General features: G+C 40.6%; 1 protein-coding gene across 12 annotated transcripts in view; it reads right to left on the reverse strand.

The window, feature by feature from the left end:
* Positions 1–21,942, reverse strand: part of NCOA3 (nuclear receptor coactivator 3) — a 137,769-nt gene extending 115,827 nt beyond the window's left edge. For 9 of the 12 annotated variants that reach the window (XM_042930738.1, XM_042930746.1, XM_042930743.1 and 6 more), the window contains exon 1: positions 21,796–21,941. The gene's annotated coding sequence lies outside the window, so the exon portion shown is untranslated. Of the gene's footprint in view, positions 1–21,795 lie in introns of all 12 variants that reach the window. The other 3 variants (XM_042930749.1, XM_042930748.1, XM_042930747.1) reach the window with 1 other exon arrangement.
* Between the last annotated feature and the right edge of the window lie 570 nt (positions 21,943–22,512).

Below are 22,512 nucleotides of genomic sequence, written 5' to 3' on the forward strand. Positions count from 1 at the left end.
TGTGACTCTCAATTTTGGGAGGTTGTGAGTTTAAGCCCTACATGGGGTATAGAGATTATTTAAATAAAACATTTTAAAAATTTTAATAATAAATAGATTTTAACAATAAACAGATGCTCACATTATCTAGTTAGGGAGACTAATACCAGTGAAACAATTTGTTATATATGGCTTGTGGTGGGTACCAAGGGCCAAGCTGGGCAAAAGAGACTGGAAGCTCGGTAAAACAAAAAATAATCATCACAGGTTCAAATGAACAGGAAAAACACATAATAAAAGAGCCAGAAATGAACCTTGGATAGTTTGACAAGAAAAATGAAACCAAAGGTTTCTTGTTGTTCCAGCCAAAAACTTCTGAGTCACCCTCCTTCTCTCTTGCCCCGCCCCACCCCACCTTACTCGACATCCCCCTCCACTGAATCCATCACAAAATTCTGTTGGCTCTACCTTCAAAATACACACAAAATCCAACCACTTCTTATCACCTCCACTGCCACCACATAGGTCTCAACCAACATTATCTCCTTCCTGGATTACAGTAATAGCGTTCTAATGAGTCTCCCTGATTCCTGCCCTCTTAAGGCTCCTTTTCATAAAGCAGCTGGAGGGATCTCTTTAAAGCCTGACTCAGTTTATCTGCTCTCTGCTAAAACCCTCCAGTGGAGAAGGGGTATGTGTGTACATATGCAAGCACAAAGAAAAATGAGTGGAAAGACAGACACACAAAATCTTCAATAGTGCAGAACGAAGTTTAGTAGTAATTGCACTTTGATTTATTTTCTCCTTTGTACTCCTGTTTGCCACATGAACATGAATTACTTTTTAACAAAAAAAATGAAATGCTTTAATTAGAAAGGGAAAAAATGGTCAGAAGATATTACTGAAACGGAAAAAAAAAAAAAAAAAACCTGCAGTGGTTCCCTAGCATGCTCAAAGTAAAAGCTGAAAACATTGTAGCCACCACTGTTACCTCACAGATTTCTTCTCTTACTACTTACTGCTCTAGTCACGTGCTCAGGCAGGCTGGTCCCCTTACTGTTCTTCAAACACACTAAAAATGCTCCTACCAAAGGGCCTTTGCACTGGCTGTTCCCTTGGCACAGAACCCTCCCCACTCCCCAATATTCACAAAGCTGATTTCCTGGACACTTTGTTCAAATGCTACTTTCTCAGGAAGGTTACCATGACTACCCACCTAAAGCGTAAATCTCCCAACACACATACATACCACTTTCCAGTCTCCTTAGGAGGCTTTTTTTTTCATAGTCCTTCTGGTCGGTAAATCCCTAATATCTAGAGAAGAGCCAGACACATGGCAAGCACTCAGTCAATCTCCGTAAAATAAATTAAAACATGGAGACAGATGAGAGTTAAAAGACCCGGGACAGTGTGAGGATACATGTTTCAGGGGTCAAAGACAAAAGTAAATCCATATGATAGGAGCAGAGAACACCTGGAGCGAAGAAGCCTTCCACAGGTAAAAAAGAAACTTGGTGAACAGTGATCAACTAGAAGAAGTGAGAGACCTGAAGGACAGAAGGTTGACAAAGACAAAAAAAGGCTATGAGTCAGAAGAAAATTTAGGCCAAGAGGAAAGGGATAAAATAGTTGGAGACAAAAAGGGCTAAGAAGAGCAAAGGCATAAAGGGGATGGGAGAAGAGTTACAGGTACAGAAGTCAAGAAGAAGGAAGAGACTGTACCAGGGAGAAGCAAGAGACCACAGGGAAGGGGTGGAGGCTGTTGTTATGTCACAACGGTGTTGTTCAAACTGAAGACAGTCCTGAAAAAGATATACGTTATATGCCTTTATTTCCAAAATGACTTATGGGTGTTAAAACGCACAAAGATATGTATGTATTATCTGCTGTATCACTTTGAACATTCAAATTCCTCACTGCAAAAATGCATAAGGCTTCAAAAGGTTGGGGACATCTGAAATCAGAATTTTTTTAATTTCATTCCTTAAAACCACTGGTAGACAACTGCCACAAAGAGATGAAGCAAGGGAGAAGTGGGTGATCCAACCCTTTTTTTTTAAGTTTATTTATTTTGAGAGAGAGAGAGAGAGAGCGCGTGTGAGCAAGAGAGAGGGAGGGAGGGAGGGACAGGTAGAGAGGGAGAAAGAGAATCCCAAGAAGGCTCCGAGCTATCAGCACACAACCCAACACAGGGCTCGATCTCACAAACCATGAGATCATGACCTGAGCGGAAATCAAGAGTCAGATGGTTAACCGACTGGGCCAGCTAGGCGCCCCGAACCTTTCTGTAATCTACTCCTCATGGTTCTGCTCTGCCAGTTTACAGTTTCCTCACTAGGAAAACAGTATAACAGGGTGCCTTCGAATTTGAAATCGCCAAATTGCAACACAATTATCAGCTCTAATATAAAAATCTACTGACCCTTTGAAACATTAACAGGAATCCGAAATAGAGGTTAAAATATATCTTGAATCCACACCAAATTAATATTGAGCTTATGCAAATCTTTTAATTGCTTTTTTTTAATTTCATTTACTTATTTTAAGTAGGCTCCATGCCCAACGTGGGGATTGAACTCATAACCTTGAGATCAAGAATCGCACGCTCTACTGAGTCAGCCAGGCACTCCCGAGCTTCCGCAAATCTTTATTTTAATGTTCTGAGCACTCCTCAGTACAGTAAAAATGCTACCAAATAAATATTTAGACAGCATTGTAACTAAAATAATGACTTTATAGGTCTATATTCTCAGAGGAATAATGAATCTACTGAATTTAAAAAATCAAAATTCATTTTTTTAAAGTTTTTATTTATCTATTTTGAGAGGGGGGTGAAGGGCAGGGAGAGAGGAAAAGAGAGAATCCCAAGCAGGCTCCGCACTGTTGGCACAGAGCACAACTGGGACTGGATCTCATGGATCTGTGAGCTCACGACCTGAGCCGAAATCAAGAGCTGGATGCTTGACTGACTAAGCCACCCAGGCACCCCCAAAATTCATTTAAAACAGGTATTTTGGAATCAAAAGGAATCTAAAGATTTTTAAATAACTCTGCAAGTTCAGTGTTATGACCACAGATGAAACACGCACACAGTACCGCAGATGTGTGAATTTATGCACTCATCACTAAAAGCCGGCCAGGTACCATTTTATCACTGATAGAGGAGCTGCAAATTCCACTCAGAGCACAAGCGCTGTTGCACTGAATCCAGCAGCATAAGCATGCCTGCGTGTTATTATGAAGAATCGTGGAAAATTTCACAGGCTGACATCCAGAACGTCTGCGGTTCTTTTTCATATTTCTTCCTGCAAAGCAGTTATTAGAGCAGTGGCTGTTTTATATTTTTAAGCTGGAAATTTCCACTGTTTTTTTAAACTAGGCTTCTTAAATGTAAATTGCAAAATATTCCAAAATTCTAGCGTGACAGAAAGAATAATTCAGACAGAAAAGAATTAAAATATAGATCTTCAAATTTGGGTGAGGGGACTGGTAAGCAAACTGAGAGGTCATTTTTTTTTCAAGAAAGGGAAAAGAAAGTGTCCAGGGAGATACTAAGGCAATTTAAAGTTCCAATAATTTAATATAAATAACTAAATGTGATAAATAGCACACTGTAAGCTGGTATTTTTTCATTAGCTTGTAGTAGAGGCATTCAAAAGCTAATCTAATCAGTGGAACAGTTAAACATAAAAACCATAGAAAGAGAAAACAGTATAATACAGCTTGATAAGAACGGAATACACTCTACACTAATACAGGTAACACTGGGTCTTTCAATAAGGGTTAAGGAGGGAAGAAGAATGACAAACCCACACAGCTAAGATTCAGTTTTTACACAGGTCTTCAGAACTTCTTCATTAGGATTATACCAGACCAATATTCGGTGTTTTTAATCTTCATCTACAATAATAAATCGGGAAATAGACAAAGCCTTATTGTTTCAGTTTTATTAAAGAGGTAAAACGACACATCAGGCTCCAGGCTATTCAAAATGAAAAATAACTTTTAATAGTTAAATGTTATAGAAAATTTACTATGTTTAAGAACTGATATGTTCTAGGTTAACAGTCTTATTTCCTTCCATTTACATGAGTTAAGAAATGGGGTTATAATACATTTTTGCATAACTATCATTCAAGCGTTAAAGCACCTGTTATTCCTCCAAAATACACATGTGACCAAGAACTTGAGCATTAGTACAAAGACACTGCTGATCACCAATAAAGATCTGTACTAGCAAAGACTGAGAGAAAATACTTGTAAAATGTATCTAATAAAGGTGTATATCCAGAATATACATTTAAAAAAAAGAAACCTTTGGGGCATCAGGTTGGCTCAGTCGTTAAGCATCCGACTTCGGCTGAGGTCATGATCTCACAGTTGACAAGTTTGAGTACCACATCAGGTAAGCTTGAGCCCTGCTTCAGGTGAGCTCCAGCCCCACTTCAGGTAAAACACAAGCCCTGCTTCCCTCCCTCTCCCTCTCTCCCTTTTCCCTCTCTCTCTCTCTCTCTGCCCCTCACTCACTTGCATCCCTCACCCCCCGCCCCCATAGGATTCTCTCTCTCTCTCTCTCTCTCTCTCTCTCTCTCTGCCCCTTGCTCACTTGTGCCCGGTCTCCCAAAAAAAAAAAAAAAGATAAACCCTTAAAACTGAGTAACAAAAAGAGGGGGAATAGAAAGTGCAGATACACTGACACAAAGCAGATCAGCAGAACTTGAAGTAATACCTTATTTAGCAGTGAAACACTGAATGCTTACCCCTAAGACAAAGATACCTATTCCCCCAAATTGATCAAATTGGTAACAATCAAAATCCCAAGATTGTCCTGGAAGCATTAGTTTTAGTTATTACAGTAAAGCAAGAGGGGAGGGGAGGGGAGGGGAGAGAGAAGAGGAGATGGGGTGCCTGGGTGGCTCAGTTGAGTTGAGCTTCTGACTCCATTTTGGCTCAGGTCATGCACGGTCTCAGGGTTTGTAAGTTTGAGCCCAGAGTCAGGCTCTATGTTAAGAGCACAGAGCCTGCTTAGGATTCTCTCTCCCTGTCCCTTACACCCTTGTGTACAGACACACTCCCTCTCTCTCTCTCTCAATATAAATTGATAAACATTAAAAAAAGAGAAGAGGGGTACCTGGTTGGCTCAGTCAGTTAAGCATCCAACTCTTGACCTCGGCTCACTCAGGTCATGATCTCACAGTTCGTGAGATAGAGCCCCACACTGGGATCTGCGCTGACAGCACAGAGCCTGCTTGGGATTCTCTGCCTCCCTCTTTGTCTCTACCCCTCCCCACTCACTATCTCTCTCTCTCTGTCTCTAAATAAACAAACATTTAAAAAATTTTTAATTATTCACAAACAACATGATTAACTATGTATACAATCCTAAGCAAACTACATAAAAACTACTAAAATATAAGTCTAGCACGGTTACAAAAAGTACAAAATACAAAAGTTAGTCATATTTCTATATGCTAACAAATCACTGGAAAATTGAAATTTTTTAAATACTATATGTACAATCACATTTTAAAATACAGGACTCAGTGATAAATTTGACAAGATCTATATGCTAACTACAAAATACTAAGAGAAATTAAAGACGTAAATAAATGGACAGATCTAGAACATGTTCATGGAACAGAAGACACAACATTTTTAAGAAATCAATTCTTCCCAAATCGATCAACTGATTCAGTGCAATCACAATCAAAACACAACAGAAATTTTGCAGATGATTCTAACAACCATACGGAAATGCAAAGGGCCTAGAATAACCAAAACAAAGGGAAAGGGGAAGACAAAGTTGGAAGATTTATCCTATCTCATTTCAAGACAAGGGTTAAGACAGACAGATAAACTGACCTGCATATATTTGATTGATTTTCAACAAAGGTGCCAAATCAATGCAATAGCAAACGTATAATCTTTTCAACAAATGGTGCTGGGAAAGTTCAATAGCCATATATTGGGGCACCTGGGCAGCTCAGTTAGTTGAGCATCCAACTTTGACTCAGGTCATGATCTCACAGTTCATGGGTTGAACCCCCGCAGCTGACAGCTCAGAACCTAGAGCCCGATTCAGATTCTGTGTCTCCCTCTCTCTCTGCCCCTCCCCTGCTTGTGTTCGGTCTCTCTCTCTCTTAAAAATAAACATTAAAAAAATTTTTTTTTTAAAAATGAACCTCAACTCTTATCTCACCATATACAAAAATTAACTCAAATGGTCATAGACCCAAATTCAAGGGCTTAAACCATAAAACTTCTAGGGAGCACCTAGGTGGCTCAGTGGGTTAAGCATCCACATCCAAGTCTTGGTTTTGGTTCAGGCCATGATCTCACAACTTGCAGGCTGGAACCCGAGTCAGGAGCCTGCTTGGGATTCTGTCTCCCTTTCTCTCTGCCTCTACCCCACTCACACTCTCTCTGTCTCTCTTTCAAAAATAAACAAACAATTAGGGGAGCCTGAGTGGCTCAGCTGGGTGAGCTTCCAACTTCAGCTCAGGTCATGATCTCACAGTTCATGGGTTCGAGCCCCACGTTGGACTGTGTGCTGACAGCTCACAGCCTGAAGCCTGCTTCGGATTCTGTCTCTCTGCCCCTCCCCCACTGTGTATTTGTCTCTCAAAAATAAATAAATATTTTAAAAAATAAAATAAACAAATAAACATTTTAAAAAATCTTTAAGGGGTGCCTGAGTAGCTCAGTCGGTTAAGCATCCAACTTCAGCTCAGGTCATGATCTCGTGGTTTGTCGGTTCGAGCCCTGGGCTCTATGCTGACAGCTGAGACCCTGGAGCCTGCTTCAGATTCTGTGTCTCCCTCTCTCTCTCTCTGCCCTTCCCCCACTCACACTCTGTGTCTCTCATCTCTCTTTCTCTCTCTCTCAAAAATAAACATTTTAAACAAAATTTTTAATCTTTAAAACTTCTAGAAAGCGTATGAAAAAAATCTGAATGACCTTCGGCTGGGCTAGGATTTCTTAAATGCAACAGAGAGGTATCGACTATAAAAGAAAACACACACATTAAAAAAAAAAAAAATCAGTAAGTTGAATTCCAATAACATTAAAAACTTTTGCTCTTCCAAAAACAGTTACGAAAATGAAACAGCAGACCAGTCTCAAGCTAAACATTTCTAAAACGTATATCCAAAAAAGATCTGTATCTAAAGAACTCTTACACCTCCGTATAACTCAACTTAAAAATGGGCAAAAAATATGAACAGATACTTCACCTAAATAAGTACATGAAAATATGCTCAACATCATGAGTCATTAAGGAAACTCACATTGAAGCCACAATGAGATACCACTAATATACCCACTAGAATGGCTAACATTAAAAAGACTGACCATATTGGGGTACCTGGCTGGCTCGGTAGGTACAGCAGGAGACTCCTGATCTCGGGGTTGTGACTTGGAGTCCCATGTTGGGTGTAGAGATTACTTAAAAATAAAAATAAAAACATCAGGGGCATCTGGGTGGTTCAGTTAGTTGAGCGCCCGGCTCTTGATTTTTCACCTTTGTTGAAAATCTTGGGTCATGATCCCAGGGTTGTGAGGTCGGGCTCAGGACTGAGCGTGGAGCCTGCCTGGGATTCTCTCTCTCTCCCTTTGCCCCTCTCCCCCGCTCATGTGTGCTCTCTGTCTCTCTAAAATAAATACAACGAGGGGCGCCTGGGTGGCTCGGTCGGTTAAGCGTCCGACTTCGGCTCAGGTCACGATCTCAGTCCGTGAGTTCGAGCCCCGCGTCGGGCTCTGTGCTGACGGCTCGGAGCCTGGAGCCTGCTTCACATTCTGTGTCTCCCTCTCTCTCTGCCCCTTCCCTGCTCATGCTGTGTCTCTCTGTGTCTCCAAAATAAATAAACATTAAAAAAATTTTTTTTTAATAAAATAAATACAACTTAAAAAATTTTAATAAATAAAATTTAAAAATTTTTTAAAGCTTACAAAATAAAAAGACTGACCATACCAAGTGTCGATGAGACTGCAGAATAACCAAAACTATCATACACTGCTAGAAGAAATGTAAGATGGTACAACTGCTTGAGAAACAAGTGGCAGTTTCTTAAAATTCTGAAGCATTGGGATGGATGCATGGGTGGCTCAGTCAGTTAAGTGTCCAACTTCAGTTCAGGTCATGATCTCATGGTTCGTGAGTTTGAGCCCCAAATCAGGCTCTCTGATGTTAGCACAGAGCCTGCTTTAGATCCTATCACCCCTCTCTCTTTGACTCTGTCAAAAATAAATTTTACAAAAACATTTTTTAAAAAAGTTTAAAGGTTAAAAATACACTTAGTATATAACTCAGCCATTCCATTCCTACATATTTACAAGAGAAATAAAAGCCTATGTATGTCCTCACAAATCCTTGCAAACAAAATGTCATAGAAGCTCTATTTTTAATAACCAAAAACTGAACATAACCCAAATGTTCATCAACAGATGAATAAATAAATAAACTGAGATACACCTAATGCAAGGCAATAGTACTAAGCAATAAAAAATAGAACTACTGATAATATGAGGGCTAGCTGGCTGACTCAGTCGGTAGAGCACAAAACTCTTGATCTCAGGGCTCTAAATTTGAGCCCCACGTTGGGTGTAGAGACCACTTAAAAATAAAACCTTTAAAAAATATACTGCTATATGTAACAACATGCACGAATCTCAAAATAACTATACAGTACTAAGTGAAAGAAACCAGTTCCCCTTGAAAAAAAGTACATGGTACTTTTGACTTTCCGCTCAGATGCCACAAAGGTGCAACTGTTTTCTGTCATCCCAAACCCAGGTTCATCAGCCACCTCCATCATGTCGCCTAAGTTCAACCCTAATGAGATCAAATTCATATACCTGTGGTGTACCAGTGAGGAAGTCAGTGCCTCGTCTGAACGGAGAGATCAAGATCAGTCCTCTGGACCCATCTCCCAAAAAAGGTTGGTAATGACACCACAAAAACAAATGGTGACTGGAAAGGTATGAGGATTAGGTGAAACTGACCATTCAGGCCCAGAATGAAATGGTACCTTCCGCCCCTTCCCTGACTATCAAACCCCTCAAGGGATTGCCAAGAGACAGAAAAAAGTAGAAAAACAGTGAGTGGCCTATTCCCTGTTAAGCACAGCAGGAATCACTTTTGATGAGACTATCAACACTGCCTGACAGATGAGGCACAGATCTTTAGCCACAGAAACTCCCTAGAACCATTAAAGAGATCCTGGGGACTAACCCAGTCTATGGGCTGCAATGTTAATGGCCACCACCCTCATGGCATCATAGATGACATCAATAGTGGAGCAGTGGAATGCCCAGCTAGTTAAGAACTACAAAGGAAGGGGCGTCCAGGTGGCTCAGCCAGTTGGGCGTCTGACTCTTGATTTCGGCTCAGGTCACAATCTCATAGTTCCTGGGATGGAGCCCCGAGTGCCGTCAGCACAGAGCCTGCTTGGAATTCTCTCCCTCCGTCCCTCTCTGCACCCCACCCACTTACAGGCATGCACTCTTTCTCTCTCTCTCAAAATAAATAAATAAACTTAAAAAAAAAAAAAAACTACAAAGGGAAATATTTCAGTAAAGGATCATCTGACAACGAAAGGGGGAAAAAAAGTACACAGCAAAGAATTCCATTTATATAAATTCCCAAAAAGGTAAACTAATCTTCAGTGACTTAAGGCTGATCAGCAATCACCTGAAGATGGGAAGGGATAGATTATAAAGAGATACAAGGATATGTCCACTAAAGCTAACAGATATTTCCATTACTGTAACTGTGGTAACAGATTCACAGGTAGACCTCTAGGTCAAAACTCAAATTATACACTTTAAACATATGTAATTAACTGAATGCCAATTATACCTCAATAAAGGTAAAAAAAGAAAAAAGTAACCTATAGTGACAGAAGGCCAAACAATGGTTCACTGAATACTCCAAAACCTAGAAAAGGACTAAATACAAATGGGCAAGATACTACTTTCTAGGGTGATGGAAATGTTCTGTACCTTGATTGTGGTTGGTAGTAACACAACAGTTTACATGTGTCAAAACAAACAACACGCTTAAAATGGTTCAATTTTAGTGTAAGTAAATTATACCTCAAAATAGATTTCTACAAATTAAAAAAAAAAAAAAAAAAAAAAAACATACCCAGAGGCGCCTGGGTAGCTCAGTCGGTTAAATGTCAGATTTAGGCTCAGGTCATGAATTCATAATCTGTGAATTCGAGCCCCATGTCAGGCTCTGTGCTGACAGCTCAGAGCCTAGAGTCTGCTTCGCATTCTGGGTCTCCCTTTCTCTCTGCCCCTCCCCCTTCCTCTCTCTCTCTCTCTCTCTCTCTCTCTCTCTCTCTCTCTCAAAAACAAACAAACACTAAAAAATTTTAACAAAACAAAACAGAGTACCTGGGTGGCTCAGTCAGTTAAGCGTCTGACTTCGGCTCAGGTCACGGTTCAGGTCACGATCTCACAGTTCACAAGTTTGAGCCCCACGTCAGGCTCTGTGCTGACAGCTCAGAGCCTAGAGCCTGCTTCACATTCTGGGTCTCCCTCTCTGCTTCTCCCCTGCTCACACTCTCTGTCTCTTTCTCTCTCTCTCTCTCAATAATAAATAAACATTAAAAAAAATTTTTTTTAATTTATAAAAAATTGTAACACACACCCACAAATGTTAAGTAGGTACATTTACATTTCAAACATCTTTAAACACATTAAACAGAATATATAGTTACAACATATTGTAGTTTACCACCTCATTAAACTATGCTAACAGTTTGATATCCTGACATTTTTCTATTTTACATTTTTTTAATTTTCACATTTGATTTTTGTTGTAAAGGAAAAGGAGAGCAGAAAAGCATTAAAGGAAACACACGAGATAGGGAAAACAAGCACTTCCATACAGCACTTGCTACAACCTCTACAACAGGAAGCCACTTGCAATACCTGTAAAACTTAAAGTCATACCCTCTAATACTCTAGCATTCTACTGCCAGAAATTTTTATATGCTTTACAACAAAACATGGGACAAAGAAATACGTATGAGGATATTCACTTACAGCTGTTTGTAATAATATAAAACTGGATAAATTATGATATATCCACTACACAGCGGAATGCTGTGTAACCATTAGAAAGAACTTAGTAGTTTAAATACAGACCTGAAACCTCTCCCCAAGATCATTTAAAAAATATACACAATCCAGAAGAGGGCTCCTGAGTGCCAATTACAGAAGTGTGTTTGTTTTATGAAAATTTATAGGCCTGTACTTATGCATTTTCCTGAATGTATGCTACACTTTATTATACTTTACCCAAAAATGTAGGAGAAATTCACTAAACTTAAAAGCTTTTAAGCATATGCATTTATGTATGTATCTAGAGTTAACAATGACTCTACAGTTAACAAGAACTCTGAGCAGGGGCTAGGGAGGTGGCTGGGAAACGCCTGAAGAAGGATGCCTTACTTTGCACTGTATACATACCCTCTGGTCCCTTTTGAATTTGTCCCATGTGCACCTGTTACATATATCAAAAAATATTTTTGAACTGACACCATTTACAACTATATCTCTGTATGAGTTGGGATTTTCATAATACAGAAATAAACTAGAAGCAGAGATGGATTTGGATCCATAATAGTTGTTAAGAACCCAATTTCAAATTTTATATTCATCACAGCAATTTCATTTTCACTGCCTTTACAACCAGCAAACAGTTTAAATTTCAACTTAGAAAATAAGTTTTAATAAAATCGCATTTTCTATTTTGAATAGGGTTTTGTATAAGACTTCAGTGGAAGGGAAAAAAAGAGCTCTGCAGTACAAAAGACAGTTAAATGAGATAATGGACATTAAACACCCAAAACTGTCCAGGCATATTAGCTTGGATAAATGCTAGCTTTTAGCTTTTATACCTAAGAATATGAATCAGAACACAGGAGAGATAATTTTTAGTAGGGTAAGACCAGGGAAGGCAGAACAAGAGAAACTTAATAGCAGCTAAAGTATAAGACACACAGAAATAAGATGATGCTGGAAATGTAGATTAGAATCAGATTATGAAAGGCTTTGGGAACTCCATGGGAAGGAGTTTAGTTTCATAATCTTAGACAATGAACAATAGATTTCATGCCTTCAAGCAGTCAAGCAACTTGGGATGGGATAAGTTTTTAAAAGATAAATAAGAGGGGAAACCTGGCTGGCTCAGTTGGTTGAGCATGCGACTCGATCTCAGGCTGGTGAGTTCAAGCCCCATGTTGTATGCGGAGCCTACTTTTAATTAAATACATACATACATACACACACAGACAGATAGATAGATAGATAAATACCAAAAAGAAAGATAAATAAGAAGTACACCTGGCTGACTCAGTCAGTGCAGCATGTGACTCTAGATCTCAGGGTCATGAGTTAGAACCCCACATTGGGAGTAGAGATTACTTTAAAAAAAAAAAGATAGGGGTGTCTCAGTTCCTGGGTTTGAGCCCCACATCAGGCTCTGTGCTGACAGCTCAGAGCCTGGGGCCTGCTTCAGATTCTGTATCTTTCTCTCTCTGCCCCTCCCCTACTCACACTGTTTCTCTCTCTCTCTCTCTCTCTCTCTCTCTCTCTCAAAAATAAATAAATAAATAAATACACACACACACACACACACACACACACACACACACACACACACACAATGGAGAGACATCCATAACTATCTGCACAGAATATCGTCTAATAGCAGTTGCCTTTGGGAAGGAGAGTAGCTACAAAAACCAAAGACCTGGGGGACCATGATCCTTACTTTTTCAAGATATGTGTGTATACACACACACACACACACACACACACACACACCCCTTTTTGTAATGTTTAAACTCTACCATGTTTATGCCTTTTTAGTTTAAAATAATGTGTGTGTGTATATATATATATATATATATATATATATATATACACAATTTTTTTATTGTACTAAGCACTACATATTAAAAGATGTGGGAAAGAGAGATCAGAAACAGCAATTAATTCCGTTTAGATCTACTCCATCTCCTCCAAGAAGTTTTCCCTAACAATTCTAGTTGAAAATGACCTTTTCCTCCTCTGAACTTCTGAGCCACTTACTTATGTTGTTGCAACTATGTTTTTTCAGTTATCCTTATTTCTCAACTAGATTATAAGCTCCTAGATCACAAAGGGATTTTAATGCCTACAATGCTTAGCATAATTCTTTGAAGAACCGTGGTACTGAATAAAAACATTTGAACAACTCACAGAAGGACGGTCCAGTCTTAGGACATCTGGGAAGTATGAATCCTAAGGCCCGGACAGGATTAATCTGGGACAACTCTGTAAGGAAGACATAGGTCCTTAGGACTAAGACTCTAATTTTATCTCAATTTCCAGATAGAAAAGCTGACCTGGGGGCGCCTGGGTGGCTCAGTCGGTAAAGCGTCCGACTTCAGCTCAGGTCACGATCTCACGATCCGGGAGTTCGAGCCCCGCGTCGGGCTCTGGGCTGATGGCTCAGAGCCTGGAGCCTGCTTCCGATTCTGTGTCTCCCTCTCTCTCTGCCCCTCCCCTGTTCATGCTCTCTCTCTGTCTTAAAAATAAATAAACGTTAAAAAAAAAAAATTTTTTTTTAAATTAAAAAAAAAAAAAAGAAAAGCTGACCTGAGAGTTAGAACTTTAGAAACTTTCATATCCAAATGCCAAGCACTGGGGGAGGGGACAGCTAAAATGAATATAATCGAAAAAATAATGGATGACTTTAGAAGCTTATCAAAAAAAAAAAAAAAAAAAAAAGGTGCCCACTTCAAAAATAAACCATCTGATTGAATCTGCCCTACCAATCAATAAATGCAGACTCCTTTGCATGTGAAGAGATAATTAAGATTCATATCAGAAAATAAGAACTGTATTTTCAGTTGTGGTGGTCTGGGAAATTTACTTAAATGAGACAGGATCTGAACTAGACTTTAATGACTAGGTTAGATAGCAAGGGAGAAGAGTCAGAAAGCAGCAGCGTGACTCAAGAGGCAACAAAAATGGGAAAGATTGATTTTAAAAAGACGATGATTAAAAACTGAATATTAGGTTAAGGAATTTCGATTGTACTTTGCAAATTTTTAAGCAAAAAATGTAATCAAAATGATGTTTAAGAAGTACAGAGAGGACTTAGGGAAAGAATGGGGACTACTTTGAAAACTATTACAAATATCTAGAAATAAAGGGCCTGAACTAGACTTTTAGAAATTGTAATGAAAATATATTTAAGAGAAATGTATCAATAGGATTCTGCAAAAACAAAACCAGTTTACTCAAATCCACTAACATTTGAGTATTTAAATGACCAAGTCTTAAAATGCCTTACCTCTGAGCTCTTGCTAATGATTTCTCACCAACAGAAACTGTTGTCTCCATATTAAAATCTCACTCATTCTTCAAAGTCTTGCATTCTCATCACCTGGTCAGAAGTAGTCCTTTCCTCCTCTGAACTTCTTCTTGATCTTTATAAGCAAAATAAATTGCCTCATACTGAAGTGATGTGAATACCTGATTGATTGTGTGCACTTGGAGGTCAAAACCTTATTAACTCTCACAGCGCCTTCAACACTACAAGCTTAATAAACACTGGTTAAGTATGTGTGTATGGGGGAGTGGGCAACCGCCAAACAGTAGCAAATTAAAGATGATTAAAGCTCGGGGCCTCATAGCTAACAGAATGCTGAATGCTGGTACGAAAAGTCAGTTTAAAAAGTAACACGGGGGAGGCGTGCCTGGGTGGCTCAGTCAGTTAAGCATCTCTTGATTTTGGCTCAGGGCTCAGGTCATGATCTCCCCCTCCCCCCACCCCAATCTCTGAGGATTCTCTCTTCCTCTCTCTGCCCCTCCCCCACTCGTGCACGCACTCACACTCTCCCTCAAAATTAATAAAACTTAAAAAAAGAATTAACATGTGGGAGGTATTTCATACTTTAAACAAAGAAACAGAAAAGTGGAGTTTATCGGACAAGTTCACAATTCCAGGTTCACCTAACTTGGTTTCCCTACACCTAAGGCTTCTACCATATTCTAGAACTGGATTTTCAGTTGTGGTGGTCTGGGAAATTTACTTAAATGAGACTAGATGTGGCTGTGTGCTTTGAAAGTAGCTTCCTGAACTCACTGTACTGATGCCTGGTGAGATTATTCTTAAATCTTAATACAGTGATAGTCCCGTCTTAGTATATGAAGACTATACAACTGGCACTCCAATGGATGCAACGTATGTGTGGAGTTATTTTTCTCACTGGCGAAGTTAGATTTTCCTGGATGCAGCCAAGGACTTGCTCTGACAGCAATGGGGCCAACTGTGTTCACTGGGATGAAAGTCTTATAAAAACACAACCACCACCAGACAGGTAAAAGAGGAAAAGAGATGAGCTTGGATGGAGCAGAAGGTGTTTAGACTAAAGACACAATCTGGTGAAAAGAATACTGGGTAATCCTTAAAACATTTTCAAATAAAGTTGCCAAATTTCAATCTGGAAACAAAATCAAGCTGATATAGCTACTCTACAGAGTGACTTAAATTCAATAATCCATTCCACTGATGACAGCTTTACTGAGAGTAAAGAAAAATATGACTTCGTTTTCTTACAAGAGAAGGAGGGGGTTGAAAAATTCTCTCCCCCTCCCCCTCCCCCTTCCCCAGACACATATGTGCAAGAGCGCACTTTGCAGCTTGTAGCACCCACTATGAAGTCAGGAGCTCAAAAATCATCCCATCGCCCAACTCATGAGTCAGCACTGAAAGGTTACCATTATCTGATACAAAGAGCTTAACCCATTTAATGTTTGACCAACAAAATTTAAATATAAGACCATTCTACATATCTATACAATGCTTTAAGTTTATAGAATTCTCCAATATAATGAACTTTGGAGATCACATATTCCACCCCCTTTGTTTTATAAATTTTAAGGAATGTCTTGAGATTGATTTGCATGAAGCTTACAATACTAGCTTGCAAACTGTTCTCAACTCTTCTTCACAAGTATCATTTTCAAAGTAACAGGCCAACAAATCATACTGATTAGGTAACAAAAGGGGGCACTATCCAAAAGTTTTCGTGTGTAGATTTTTTTCAGGTTTATTTATTTTTTAGTCATCTCCACACCCAACGTGGGCCTCGAACTCATGAACTGGAGATCAAGCATGCTCTTCCCACTGAATCAGCCAGATTCCCCGAGATTTTTTTTTTTTTTATTCAAGTTGTTTTAAAACTGAGTGTATGATCATGCTGCTCTTTCCACCAGTAACAACTAACTCTCATGTATAAAAATGTCAGTTTAGGCCATTTAGATTATGATAAACAAACATTTCCTCTCAAAGTAAAAATAATTTGGTTTAGATTTCACTTAAACAGAAAAGCAGAGAGTATTTACTCTAAAAGTCTCCCCCACCCCCCTCTTTTTGTTGTTGTTAAAACTCTTTCTTCCCCTCCCCACGCTTTCTCCTCTTTTGTACTCAAGTTCTCAAATGCGTCAGCTGGAGGCACAATACCACAATACAACTGCAGGCTTCCTGCCTACTGGCCAGTCATTATTCTTGACTCGAGAACTTTCAAAACACTGCTTGGGTTGCTTTGAAATTCCCTCTTTCAGATTTTCCCTCCTTCATGGAACATCTATTTAAAAGAATGACTTCAAAAATGTCTTGCTGCACCCAATCAACACTCTCTAAGCAAACTAAAAACGCTAGCCTTAGATATGAAGGTGGGATATAAACACCTGAAGTTTCTCAAACACCGATCTGAAAATACAAGACAGGAAAAAAAAAAAAAAAAAAAAAAGTGTATTTCTGGCCAAGCATAATACTAATTTTTCTCATATGTATACTAATCCTGTTTCTGAAAAATTCCACATTTATAACTACAATACTACCATCACTTTTTTTTTTAAACCATATAGATCTCTGTCACCAACTACACTGGGATCAGCGGAAAAGGGCTACCTTAATTATTACCAAAAAGTAAAGTTCACAAGAGTGAAGTATATTCATTTATTTTAAAAAGTTATCAAGGGAAGAAAAAATTACCAGCAGCAGTCACCTGGAAACATGGGGAATTTCCCATTTCCTCTGACCACACTTTAATGGTGGCAGCAGTACCTATAAATGTATTTGGTTGTTGAAATAAACCAATGGAGCTACTCTAGACACAGACCTAGATGTGGGAGCATGGGGGGGCGGGGGATAAAGTATATGCCCCGTTCAACATGAGTTATTTCCTTTTTAAAGGCAAAAGCATTAAAATTAAACCTTGGACACATTGGTTCATGAGTAACAACTTCTCAAATTGTTACAATACATAAAAATTTTTCTAACACCTCTAACAAAAACAAAAAGACTAATTTATTTCAAACAATATTCAAAAAAGTTCAATCCCAGTACAACAAAATAATTTAGCTAGTCCCCTGGAGTTTGTTATAATGGGATTTAACCTGTGCACTCAACATTCAATTAACCATGAGGCTTATCCTAATTGAGGATTATGCTGAGTTCTGCAGTCTTTTCCCATCTATCCATCTACTACTCCCACTCAGCTGCTATAGCTACCAAAAGCAAAGCCCCAGGGAGCAGTAGATTATCCATTACTATGTGGTACCCATGCCAATATTCCCTTTTCATCCTTACATGGATGATAAAGAGTTAAATTTAGTAATCTAATCAGCCTAGTTTCCAAAAACTGAAACTTCAGAACCCTCACTCTTAACCTCCAATCAAAGAAATTAAACATTTCAGAAGAATACCTTCATAGGTGGACAGCATACAAAAAAAAATTTTTTTACACTCAAAAAAAAAAAAAAAAAGTCACTCTTTCCCCGAACATATCGGTAAAAAATATCAATGGAAAAGAAAAAATAGGACACAGACGTTCATAATGAAAGATAGGAAAAAATACTAACAGAAAAGACTAGTACATTTGCTCTTAAAATATTCTTTGAAATAGGTAAAGCCCATTTGCCAGATAGGTCAGACTTCTTTCCTTTGCCTCTAGGCCACAAAATTTATTACAGTTAAATAAACCTTTATTACTGCCCCCCCTGTAAATTGACCTAGGCCAGCAGAACCTACCAAACTGAGTTAATGCTGACAAAGTTGGGAACTGGCAGTATGTAGTCTAAGAAGATTATCCAGTTTGTGGATAAATCAGCCTCCTAGACAGTGCAGGTCTTCCTTTCAACTCCTGCTGTGTATCTTCTGGCCATTTTCCTGTTCATTTAACTCCCCACCAGAAGGTAGGAAAGGGAACGGCGATTAAATTCAAGTCAATTCCGTCATTTGTTAGGAGTGGAAATAAGGTTAGACTCTGGATAAACTGCACCCTTTAACCCAAAATAATCTCCCAGAAACTCTATCAGAAAACCAATGGGCTAAATGAATTTACGCAGCAAACACTAACAAAAAGAAGGAATAAGCCTCATTACAATACAGCCCCTCCTCCACTTTTACTGAGAAATGTTCATTTTGTGATCCCCTCCCCCACCCCCAAAAAGCACTCAATAAAATGGAAGAAAATGCCTACATTTTACTGCAGCATTCAATCTCCATACTATCCCTGTGGATCTAAACTAACATGCAGTTACCTATTTCTTTAATCTGTTGAACTATGAGAAAGAAGAAAAGTTAAGATACGTTTCCAATACTAATTTTCTGCTCCCAGAGCTTTAAACCCTCGATAATGAAAAAACAAAAACAGAATATTTTACACTACAGGGTATTTAATAAGTTCAAACCAAACTGGGACAGGTACTCTCTGGTTTAACCTATGAGAAACTACATGAGAAACTCTTCAACATGATCAACAACTCCTTCTAGTCCTAGGTAACATTAAAGTAACAACTGCATTAAATTGTGGTCGCTTTCCATTGTAGACAAACAGCCACTGGAGGCTATACTCATTCTAAACTTACAAAAATCAAGTTTTTACAAAAATCAAGTTTTTGAAAGTAGTCTACATCCTCAGGCCGGGGCTTGAAATTATATATTCTAAAAAACTGAAAAAGAAACACTAAAGCCATTTATTTGAACACCAATTTGGGTTTATATCTTACCTTATTGTCTGAATTATTTTTAAATTATTTGTTTAAAGACTTCTCAAAAAACATACTCCTCTTTAAAAGATTCTAGAATCAGTTAACACACAAAAGAATTAAAAAAAAAAAAAAACCCTCATCTTTAATATGTCCCTGAAGTTTATTTCAAAACACCAGTCAAGAAGGCTTTAGTAAGTAACCATTTCAAAAACTATTTATTTAGCATCTCCCAGAAAAAGGATCCAGGGTCCTGCAGTACACTCCTTACTGAATGAATTCTAATTTGTTTGTCTAGGGAGTGAGGGGCAATTTAGAGAAATAATTCTTATACAGGGATTAAGAATATATCCCTGATATGAAAAATAACTCTTATGGGGGGTGGGGGGAGGGGATGCACAGTTTACTCAATGTCAAAATATAGTGAAATTATTTAATGCAATCCCTAACCATCTAAACTCTAGTATTACTGAATTTCTTTAATGAACTGTAGTGTTGGTAAATTTAAAACCAGCATTCTAGAACTTACAAAAATAGAAATCCTGTTAATTATGCTGGGGTTGTGTCTGCATTCTCGAAGTCTCTGTAGGTAAGGAATATTTTATGGTAGAAATATTTCCTGCAACCGCTCTAGAAACATCATAGCAACCCACTTATTCTACAGTCATGTTCAAAATGTAGTTCTATAAACTAGAAGCTGGCATATGCCTCTTTTTTAATGCTGATTGGACAATTAAGTCACTTCTATCAATATATAAAATACCACTGTAATTTAGGATCACAGGCAACCTAGATTACTGCTCATTTAAATGCAGAACCTGAAGCAACCTCCAGTGACAGGAGCTATAGTGTTCAATATCATTTTACATGTTACAAACAGAGGCTTCATCTTACATACAAACAATGCACCCTGGCAGCCGTTCCTCATCCTCAAGCCCCACAGATTGTTACTTCTTTAAGGGTGTCAGTGCATAAGGCAACATCAGCAGTAAGTTCAGAAGCTTTTTCTAACAGCTATCAACATTTGTTCAAGACAGTGAAAAGAAAACAATATTCCCGCCACATTTTCCCTTTCTTCTGTTCATCTTATTTTCCTGCCTTGGGTGCCCAGCAAGGGTTATGTTTCAAATAAAAATCTTAAAATAATTATTCCAAAGACCAAGGATACTCCAGAAACCGGCAACAGCCACTGCCTCCGAGGAGCCGGAACTGGAGGGTTCACAGGAGACACTCATTTTTCAACGCTTGTGGACCTTTTTCCAGTTGGGTATCGTATCTGGTATAACCTATTCTAAACAGGGCAGTAATTCAAATGTTTCTCAAGAACAAATATTTCACGAACTTCCAGATCTCCATTTCACGTTTCAGCGTATGCGGCATTCACAAGACCCACGTTTGGGGTTTGGTTTTTGTCTTTTCCATCATCCTCTCTACAACCTGCTGCAACAAATACTGAAGCTTTCTTGCAGCCAGGGACCAGTTAGGTGGGTCCGAGGCCGGGCATTTAAACCCGGAGATCCAGCAATCTCCCTCAACACCGCTACCACTCGCTCATCTCATTCAACTCCATTTAAAAAACCACTGCAGCAAGACAGCTGGTACTCGCCTTCCGGTTTCTTTACGGTACAGGCTTAATAACAAAAACAGGTTGGCTTTGAAGCGCTGCTCAAAAACTGCAAAAAAGGAAGTCTTCGCCTTCGAGACGGGGCGGGGGGCGGGGGGCTGGGCGGGGGGGGGGGGGGTTGAGTTTCGACTTCGGGACAATTTCATGCCTTTCGTGTCATTCCATTTTGGAATCCCAAACTCCTCCTGTTTTATGAGATTTCGAGACGATGCTTTCTCGCTCTCACCACTGCTCTTTTGGTTAACTTTTCCACCCCGAGTGCCCTCAAACTGGGAGCAACTAAGCCTCCCAACGACTCATGGATCATCTTTTTTTTTTTTTTTTTTTTTTAAGGCATGTGCAAGACAATTTAAATCATTACAAACTCCATCAACGTACGTAAGATTCGAGATGGGGGGGTGGGGGGGGGAGAAAAAACAGTCCTGACGAAGACAGCCAAACCCCAAATTTGATCTACCAACTTCCCACTTGCCATTTCCCAACCTTCACAGCGGAGGTAGCAAAATGCCTTTTTAGCGAGAAAACTGCGGAGAACCTCCCCGTGCCCAAAATGAAATTCCGCCGATCATTCGAGTTCAAATATTAAAAATGCCCCGGTGCGGGAGGAAACACAGCAACAAAACGCAACCCGATTCTGGGTGCGACCTGGAGGCTGGGGTGGGGGTCGTGGGGTCTGCGCCGCTGCCCCCGCCCCCTAATTCCTCCGAATAACTGCGAAGGAGCCGAGGCAGCGGGAGGCGGACGCGGGGAGCTTCCTGAAGCAGCCCCAAGGGCTGGGGAAAGACAAAACTTCAGGGACAGGAGGGGAAAAGTGGGCCCCCGCGGTCCCCCCCCCACCCCGAAACTCCTCGGGGTGACCCCTCCGCGCGGGGACCCCCTCCGACTCCCAAGCCGGCTGCCGCCCCACCTCAAGTCCCCTCCTCCGGCCGCGGGGCCGCCCCGGGCTGCGGGGAAGCGGCGCGGCCCCGACACCCCAAAACTATCTCAGCGCGCCCCCCGCTCGGCGCGCCCCTCAGCGCCTCCGCGGAGCCGCAAAGCCGCCGGCTCGCGGCAACCCGGGGACTCGCCCTCTTCACCCCCGCCTCGCACTCCACCCCCTCGCCCGCCGCCGCTCCTCCTTTATCTCCACTCACCGCCCGCCGCCATTTTCCTCGCAGCTCAGCTTTAAATCGGAAACTCGCCGCTCAGCCCGCAGCCGCCGCCACCGCCGCCGCCACCGACTCAGCCGCCGCGGCCGCCGCCGTCGCTGTGTGGAGGCTGAGGCGGCAGCGGCTGGAGCCGCGACGCGGGGGCCTCCGGGATATGTAGTCCCGAGGCCACGCCCAGCACTACCGGTCCCAGGGGGCCTTGCGCGGCCTGGGCGCTGGGTGCCCCCGCCCGGCCGCGCTCGCGCGGCGCGAGGGCGTGGCGGGGAGGACCCCCAGGCCGGCGTCCCTGGCTCGCCGCCTGGGAGCCGCGGCGGGTTCCGGAGCGTTGGAGCGCAGCCTCAGCCCTGCCCTCAATCTTGTCACACTTGCCTTCGTCCAGTAGTATCTAACCTTTACCTAGCGTTCATTGTATGCCAAGTACTGATCCTCGCAACAAGCATCCCTTCGAGACCACTGTTATCCTCATTGTTCGGAGGAGCAAACTGAGGCACACGGTCAGAAGCCACCGGGCTCTTCATTAGATGCTAAAGTCACCGGGCGAAAGGTTGCTGGGTGATAGGATATTCACTATATATTCAGCCCCCAAGTATCCCACGGAATAGCTTGCTTTGCAGCGGACACCATCTCAACCGAGAGATCTAATCACCAAACACTATCACTTAGCTTCACCAGTAATGGATCAAACTGACATGACTTGTCTCC

This window comes from Panthera leo, chromosome A3, assembly GCF_018350215.1.
Source record: "Panthera leo isolate Ple1 chromosome A3, P.leo_Ple1_pat1.1, whole genome shotgun sequence".
NCBI classification, from domain to species: Eukaryota; Metazoa; Chordata; class Mammalia; order Carnivora; family Felidae; genus Panthera; species Panthera leo.